Genomic DNA, 8545 nt, shown 5'->3' with positions numbered 1-8545 from the left:
AGTCAATGTAACACTGGCAATCCTTAATCACAATCCTTAAGTTCTCCTTGTAACACCAGAGCAGAACCACAAGGTCACCTGAGTTCTGAGTCCATGACTAGGCAGCTGTCCTTGGAGCAGTGCAATTAGCATTAAAATACAGATAACTTCAGGGCAAACCACAACTTTGGAAAGCAAAACTCAACCTCTAACAATCTAGTCTCCAAAACACCGAGTCTATCCTTCATTCTACAAAGTTTGACTGTCAATTCCTACATATGAACGCACGATGGTGCGGTCTCCAATACCTCAACAAAGAGACATTGCCCTAAAATCTTTTAGAAGCCTGGTTTCTAGGATAAGAGTTCCATAAAAATATTATCTCAATTTAGACCTGTTTCCCTAGGTTGGCTCATGACACATGTTGTCTAGAATGACTCTATCCAAATTACCGTTTTAAGCCAACTTTCTGTTACCAATGTTACACTTTTTTAACCATATCCAATAACTTAAAAGCCAATAGTCCATAACTAAGGCATGTAGAGCATATTTATACATATAAAACCAATCAGAAACAAAATTGAAGTGGCTGCACATATCCTTAATATTTAGACCAAGCACCATTTTTACTTTTTCTAGCTGTAATATTAAGAGAAGCACCTTGTCACCTGCTAAGTCTTATAATCAGCTCATGCAGATGCTCAGTCCCTGGGCAGCTTCTCCAGCTAACCTAGGCTCCTAGTTACAGGTGCAGGGCTCCAAAGGCTGATTGAAACTGCTTTTTATTCATTTGCTCCTTTTTTTGAAATGAGTTAAAACCAAATCAAGGTGTGAATGACCGGCATTTTCTCTTTTGAACACAAAACATAAAACATGTAAGCAAGAGAAACAAAAACCACAGACATAAACTGACAGACATGGACAGCTTGGTGCACCAAGGACCGACAATAGAGATAGAGGGAAAAAACTAGATGGTGTCCCACCGAAGGGACCCAGATATCCTACCTTGGAACCCAGAACCAGAAATAAGCATTTCTCCAATAGGAGCCAGCAGAGAGGCAAGACATCTCCTGCCTTCCCTCTGTTCCTAGGAGAGCTCTGAAAAGGTTTTTCTTCTTTCTCCAAAGCATCCACGGAGAGTCCAGGAGGACTGTTTATCCCAAACCCATTCTCTCTCATGTCTAGGGTGTAAACTATCTCTAGTCAGGGTCCAAAGACTAAAATATAACTCTAAAAGAACGCATATACAAAAACACTTTACCATTACCTTGTCCCTTTTTTATGACAAGTTTTACTCAGGCTAGCCCAAATCATCCAGGCCTTTTCTAGCCCATCTTACCCCAAAATGTCCCTGTTTCTATGCCAGCCGGGCTCCTGGGATGTCCCGTAGGTACCCCTTTCTTCTCCGATCTCGGTGGGACCTCCATTTGTCGGCGCCAGCACTGACACAGCACCAGCACTGACACAGCACCAGCACTGACACAGCACCGAGAATCGGGTGAAAGCCTGGGGAATGAAGGAAACACACACACACACACATACAGGTTATCGTGTCAAGCCAGGAGAGGAAGAGAGGAAGAGAGGGAGAGAGGGAGAGAGAGAGAGAGAGAGAGAGAGAGAGAGAGAGAGAGAGAGGAAGAGGAAGAGCAGAAGAGAGTCAGAGAGAGAGGAAGGAGGAAGAGAGGAAGAGCAGAAGAGTCTCCTGTAGCTTTATTCACCACTTATATACCCAAGTCTCCAGGTAGAAAATATCTGGGAAGCACAGTGGGAAACCCTGGCTGGTGACTACCTGGCTCATGACTTTGGTGACAAAAGACCGACTACAAGACCTGAATTAATTAGGGAGAAATCTGAGAAGACCAGCCTAAATCTCAAGGATAAAGGCTGAGGAAGCAAAAGGCAGAAGTAAATTGACCACCACCCACTTGTGGTCCAGGTGTGTTGGTTCCACATGCATCAGCGGGGCTCAGCAGAGGTCATGCAGTGGAGACACTGGGTGTTTATACTTGGTCTTTTCTTCCTGTGCCGTAAATACATGGGAGAGGCCTCTGTCCAACAATCCCATGACTTTCCAGGCCCAAATCCAATACGGCTCCCTACATGTCCCCCATTATTCTTTTATAAAAGACCATTCACAGAGTGCCCAGCTCGGCCATGGCGAGCCACTCTTGCAGTTAGGACTGCACCCCAAATGGCTAGGAATGAACTTATGCTGTAACACACCGTTCTGGGCTATATGTGTGTGTTTATTGGGGGAGAAACTGGGCAGAGGAGCATTTGACCGGCCCGTACATTTAAACGGGGTGTAGCCACCTCTGTCTCTGAGGAAAGCTACATTGGATCATCTTCTTATTCCTCTTACTTGAGCCCAGGGGCGAAGGAGCAGGGGCCAGATGGCATTAATTTAAGAGATTTTGGAAGTTGAGCCTCTCCCAATAAGTAGTGGGCACCTCATCTGGTTCTCCTCAACTGCTACCACCAAGGGCTGTAGTCAAGCCACGCCTGTAATAAAATTTAGAATTCCCAATTGTTAGCAACTACTCCAGAAAGTTCACCCACTGTGCTTGCCTAACAATAGATTGGGGGAGGGTAACTCCAGATACTGCAGACACAATGGCTGCAGCAGTAATGGCTGCTACAATAGCAGCAAAAATGCCAAGGTCTTTCCCAGGACAGTTCAGGATCGGTCATTCCTCTCTGGAGCAACCAGCAGGCAATGGAACCATGTCTGAGGTCTGCAGAACCAGGGCAGTGTTCTCCAGTCCACAGCAGCTTCCAGCAAGCAGCAGTGCACAGAGAGTCGGAGCACAGGCCACAGTGGGACAGGACACAATGACTGCAGCAACGCCAGAATTTTTGTGACGACAAAAATGAGGGGGGGTCCTCCATCTTCCTCTAAGGGCACAGGAATGGCTCCAGGGACCTGAACCACGAGAGCTGAATCTTCATACTCCCAGGATTAGCAAGTCTCACCAGCCACTCACGCAGCTGGCACACTCCTGTAGGATCCTGTAGAAAAAACACAAAGATTCCCTCTTCCCCATATAAAATATCTGAACAGGATCATGTCAATATGTGGATCTTTCTATTTCACCTAGGCAGAAGTATGCCTAGTTGTAGGGTGCCATAAACTCAGAGTTCCTTGGCATCCAAATTTTAAAATTGAAATGAAAGGAGCATTATTAAATAATTGTATAGCATACAGGGATATAACTCCCCCTTTTTATTTATTAAGATATTGTTAAGATATTATTTATTAAGATAAGTCCTTGAGGATTAAATTGAGGACACTGAGCACTTGTATATATAAATTGACTTTTATACCAAATTATTGTCTCCAGCATTATTGTTTTGGTGATATAAAGAATGAGATTTTTTTTTCTATTGCTGAACACCAGTATGTCACTTTATTATTAGATTATTTCCCATCTGTCACATACCTGTCAATGTTCACACAAGGAAAAAGAATGGCCAGACTAGAGGCAGCTGACCAATCGGCTGACAAGTTTATGCTCTCAGCACACACCAACTCTGACTCCTTGGACATCTTAGTTCAGGCTCAGGACTTTTAAAATTGGTGTCAAGATTGCCACATCTTGGGTTGGGGATTTAGCTCAGTGGTAGAGCGCTTGCCTAGCAAGTGCAAGGCACTGGGTTCGGTCCCCAGCTCCGAAAAAAAGAACCAAAAATAAAAAAAAAAAGATTGCCACATCTTTACATACAGATAGAATTCCAGAAGTACATAATTATATATATATATATATATATATGTATATATATATATATATGTGTGTGTGTGTGTGTGTGTGTGTGTGTGTGTATGTATATGTATATACACACACAGAAAAATAAAAGACTAACATTTCCCACAATATTTCATTTATACAGTACTGTAACTCTATGTGACTTCTGAAGACAGGTTAGGGGACAAATCACTGGTTAGAGCAAGGAAGTAGTTTGGTCCACTATTGGTGTGATGGTTCTGCTCCCTCCCTCTGTGACGACATCCCATGACACACAACACATGCACAGACATCCACTTGTCAACAAATGGGTAAGACAGCACTCAACAGACACTTGTGTACCCAGAGGGTCACCAACCACACACAACTAATAAGGCTATGACCCAGCTCTGCAGTATAATAGCCAACACTGCTGATCTAAAGTGAGCACCGTATATACACCTAAATATAAAAGCTACTGGAGACCAAACGCATACGGCTGAGTTCAGAGGCACCACTCCGAGGCTGGACATGACCACAGAGGAGTATGTACATTACTTGGAAAAGAGCTGCGACAGTATATTGCAATGCCCCGTATAGACATCTCTCCTGGCTCACACTGATGTGGCTCTGCCCTGAGAGCCACACTGGCTTCTCGCCCTTGGAAGGTCCCTGCTTAAGGATTTCAAGCAAATGTGCTCTATGGCTTCACTCATGTCTACCCTCACAGCTCTCAACTGTGTGACTGTCACACTGAGGGACTGCAGCTTAAAGCACAAGCAGTTAGCTAGCTCTAGGAAGTATCTTAAGTATCATTTTACTTAGTAAAGTCGGGTTACACTGTGAAGTTCTGAGTAATATACACTAAACCTAAAGTAGCAGTCACTGAGCACGGAAGAAAAGTGGTGGCCTGTGCCCTGCCTGCTCTGACTCACATGCTCAGGTGCAGCTGTCATTCAGAAACAGGACAGCAGCTGAAGAGTGAGGAAAGGACCCTGGCCAGCTGCACCAACCCCACAGGCCGCTTGAACACTGCTTACAACCCCCCTAGGGCACCGTGAAAACCCAGCATCTGGGCTTCCCAAGATCAGGGAGGACAGGCATCGAGAGAGGATGCCTGGGGAGAGGAGATAGCTATCAGTCCGGAGTCGTCGGTAGGGAGAGGACGAGCTAGAGCTCTGCGTTCAGTGTGTGGTAGGAAGGCAGCAGGACAGACTCCCGAGCACTACCCTTCCTGAGTAGTTTCTCATCAGCTGCTCTTCACAGCTGAGCCAAACGCTGCCATGGAATGGAAGAAACCCGAGGCCACCTCACCACCAAGCTCCTGGAAAACCACCCCAGGAAGTTCTGACTTTGCTGCCTGCCACCTGTGTGCACTGTGGCTACCGCAGCAGGCCCTGTGCTTCTTGCTCCACACAGGTTTGAAGGAAACCCCGCCTTGTGTCCTGCAGGGGAAACTTACACAGAGCCTCTTTTTTTGTTCTGTCAGACAGACATACACACTCTAAATAGAGTTAAGACTTGAGTTCACCTCATCGCCTCACAAAAGATCGTCTCCTTGTAATTCTATGGGGTAAGCTGCCTCACAAACTAAGTAGCTGATCTCACCTATTACAAACAAGAACACTTCTGTCAATGAAGATATGAGAGCCCCAACTGCGTTCACAGTCATTTAAGACAAACAGGTGTGGGCGCTCAGACTGTGGCTCTAAGGTTCTCGGTGCACAGGCCCTGGGCGGCTGGCCTGTGGGCATCGCATCACCACGTTATTGCTTTGGTTCTGTCGCGGGCACCAGTGGGCCTCAGAGCAGGGAGTTTCCCTATCACCGGAGGTCAGGACAGGAATTTGGGCTTTTCACAAGGAAACGAAAGCATTTCCCTCCAGGTTAAGTGCAGAACATGAATTTCTAAGCGCTCCATTACGTTGGGTTCCAGATACACAACTTCATCCTGGTCATCCACACTGAAAATCATGAATGTAAAATCACACAGTAGACTTTTCGGCTGGGAAAGAAAAGTAGCGTGTAGCAGCATGCACAAAGACCATGCATTGTCACGTCAGAACAGATGAAGTGAGCATGCTACAGCTCAGATGACTTGGCAGCAGGCGGGGCTGGAGGCGCAGAGCAGCCCTTCCTTGCGGCTGCTCTGGATGTTCACGGAGATGGTCTTCTCGCACAGAGGTAGCTGGAGCACGTTGTTCCTCAGCTTCTTGTTCCTCACAGGGTCAAGGTCAGTGGAGGGGCCGGGGCCTGGGGCACTGATGCACATCTTTCAAGTGGACCTCTTCTGCACCTTCACGCTGGACAACAAGGCCTTCTGCGGGTCCAGAATGTACTTGGCGCCATGGAGCTGCTAGCCTAGACACAGGCTCACGAGTTTGAGGCTCTGTACAAGCTCTGCATCACGTGGAGCAGCAGAGGCGGGGGAGGATGAGGAGGAGTCAGGGCCTGCACAGCGCCTGGAGGAACCTGCCGTACCCGATGGGGTCCCACCTGAGCCTCCCTGGCCACTGCCGCCCGTGCCCTGCTCTCCTGGACTGGCCTTGTCCACACCACCACCGCCGCTAGGTTTGCTCTGACCGCCACCATCGCCCTCACTGCCTGGTGGCCCATCACTGCTGTCACGCCGGTGCCACGAGTAAGCCAAGCCACTGTCCTTGTCCAACCGCCAGCAGCTCTCAGAGTCATCATCGCTGGTCTCAGAGCTGCTGCAGCTTGAGCCACGGCCCTGGCTTCCTGCGGTGGTAGCGCTTGTACACTGTGCCTGGTGACGCGATGTTCATCTTCAGCCGGCTCAGCTTGGGTGGTAGGTTCTCGTCCATGTCAAACTCGTCGTCAGACTCACCCTCCTCGAAGATCTGGTTGAGCACCGGGGCACTCTTTCGAGATGTCAGGCGGTTGGTGACTGATGGCTTCCGGCGCAGCACCACCTGCGTGGACAAGGACACAGGCTTCTTGTCCTCCTCATCTTCCTCCTCATCTTCTTCCACCCTGAAGAGACACTTCTGCCCACTGGCTGCGGGCTTCAGGCTTGCGGGTGGAACAGTGGACAGTGCTGGCCCCGCCAGCTCCGGGAGCTCATCTTTCTTGGCTGGGTCACACAGGCCTTTGCTCCTGTGGCCATTGAGGACACTGTCACCAGCCCGAGCAGGAGACTGCGGGACTGTGGCATGTGACAGAGGGGTGGCAGTGAGATCATCTTCAAGGTCTTGGGGTACATCAATTTTAGTTGGCCATGACTGCCTGAACTGGGCCTTGATGTTGCTGGGGCTCGCAGACCTGGTCTGTATTTCTTTCTCTTGCTTTTCTCGCAGGATCCTTTCAGCAAGTAAGAAGTAAGTGGCGGTGATGTGGTTGTACCTGTTGGTTTCCAGGGCTTCTATGATGTCGTCTTGGTCTGCGATGTCCCAGCTGGATGATGCTATTGTGCTCCTCTTCCGAGAGGTTCTTGTAGGACACGAGGGGAATGTTATACTTTGTGGCTGGTGAGGGGTCCACTCCCTGGAGCCAAGGGTGGCTTTCAATCTCTTACAGAGAGGCTCTCCTTTTGGGGTCTCTCTGCAGCATCCGTGTGATTAAAGGCTACTGCAGGGGCATCGTATTCATCGCCAAGCAGGATTTCCGGAGCAGAGTACGCAAGAGACCCACAGCTTGTAGTGAGCTTCTTTCCAGGCTGAAACTTGTTGCTGAAGCCAAAGTCTGTCAACTTCACAAGGACTTGTTTTTCAAAAAAGACTACATTCTCTGGTTTCAAGTCTCTGTGAACCACATGGAGTTTATGGCAATAGGATATAGCGTGAACCATCTGAGCAAAGTACTTCTTGGCCAAGTCTTCATTAAGACCCTCCTCGTGCTTCATTATGTAATCAAACATATCTCCTCCATCTCCAAGTTCTAGAATGAGATACAGTTTGGTCTGGGTGTCTATGACCTCATAGAGACGCACGATGTTGCGGTGCTGCACTAGCTTCATGCACCTGACTTCCTGGAAGAGGTGACCAGTGGCTAGAGTGTCCAGCTTCGTCTTGTCAATGACTTTCACTGCCACCTTCTCACCTGTGAAGACATGCCTGGCCAGTTTGACCACTTCGAAGTGACCTCGACCCAAGGTTTGATCCAGATCATACAATCCAGCAATTTTTCCATCATAGCCTCGCTTGAACCCTGCCATGCTGGTTCAATGAAGGGGAAATACTTAAAAAGTGCTTGAAGTGGGTCTTCTCATATGAGCATATCTGCTGGAGATAAGGCCTTTATTGTCAACATCATAATGGATACTTTCCGCCTGTGGCGGCGCCCGCCCAGCCCGGCAGAGGCGGCTGCTGAGGAGAAGCGCAGGCCTGGCCCACGCTCCTGCGCAGCGTGCTGGGCTCGCCCTACCTCAGCCGGCAGGCGGGCATCGGTCCGCGGCGTCGACAACTCCCTCCCGGCCTCCGGAACCCCGCACCCAGGGCTAATCGTAATACCGAGCGGGCGGCCGGGGGTCAAGAATGAGATTTTTTGACTAATTGTTCCTATGTAAGGCCTATAATCTGTCTGGTATCATTGTCCTTCCTTGCTAAGGGGTCCAGGCAATCCAGTTTGAGTTCTTAAATGGCCTATTAAGGAACAGTACTTAGTGCTCTTAACCACTAAGCCATCTCTCCAGCCTCTCACCAGCTTTATTTACCTAAACATAAGCATTAATTAGAAATGCCAAATCCTGTAAATATTGTCCAGATTCAGCCGTACTAGAAATCCCTGAGCTGGCCGGGCGAGACTGAGAATTGAAAGTAAGCAAATGGAGTCTTCCTCTTTTCATAAGGGTGTGTTATCAACTCCATTACCATTTTCAAAGAGCTG

General features: G+C 48.4%; 1 pseudogene; it reads right to left on the bottom strand.

Annotated features, from left to right (window-relative positions):
• Window positions 1-4812: 4812 nt before the first annotated feature.
• Snrk-ps2 (SNF related kinase, pseudogene 2) lies at window positions 4813-8174 on the bottom strand (annotated as a pseudogene).
• Window positions 8175-8545: the final 371 nt, after the last annotated feature.

This window comes from Rattus norvegicus, chromosome X (genome assembly GCF_021556685.1).
Source record: "Rattus norvegicus strain SHRSP/BbbUtx chromosome X, alternate assembly SHRSP_T2T, whole genome shotgun sequence".
NCBI classification, from domain to species: domain Eukaryota; kingdom Metazoa; phylum Chordata; class Mammalia; order Rodentia; family Muridae; genus Rattus; species Rattus norvegicus.
Note: the sequence above shows the minus strand (reverse complement) of the source record. Positions and strands in the feature narration are given on the sequence as shown.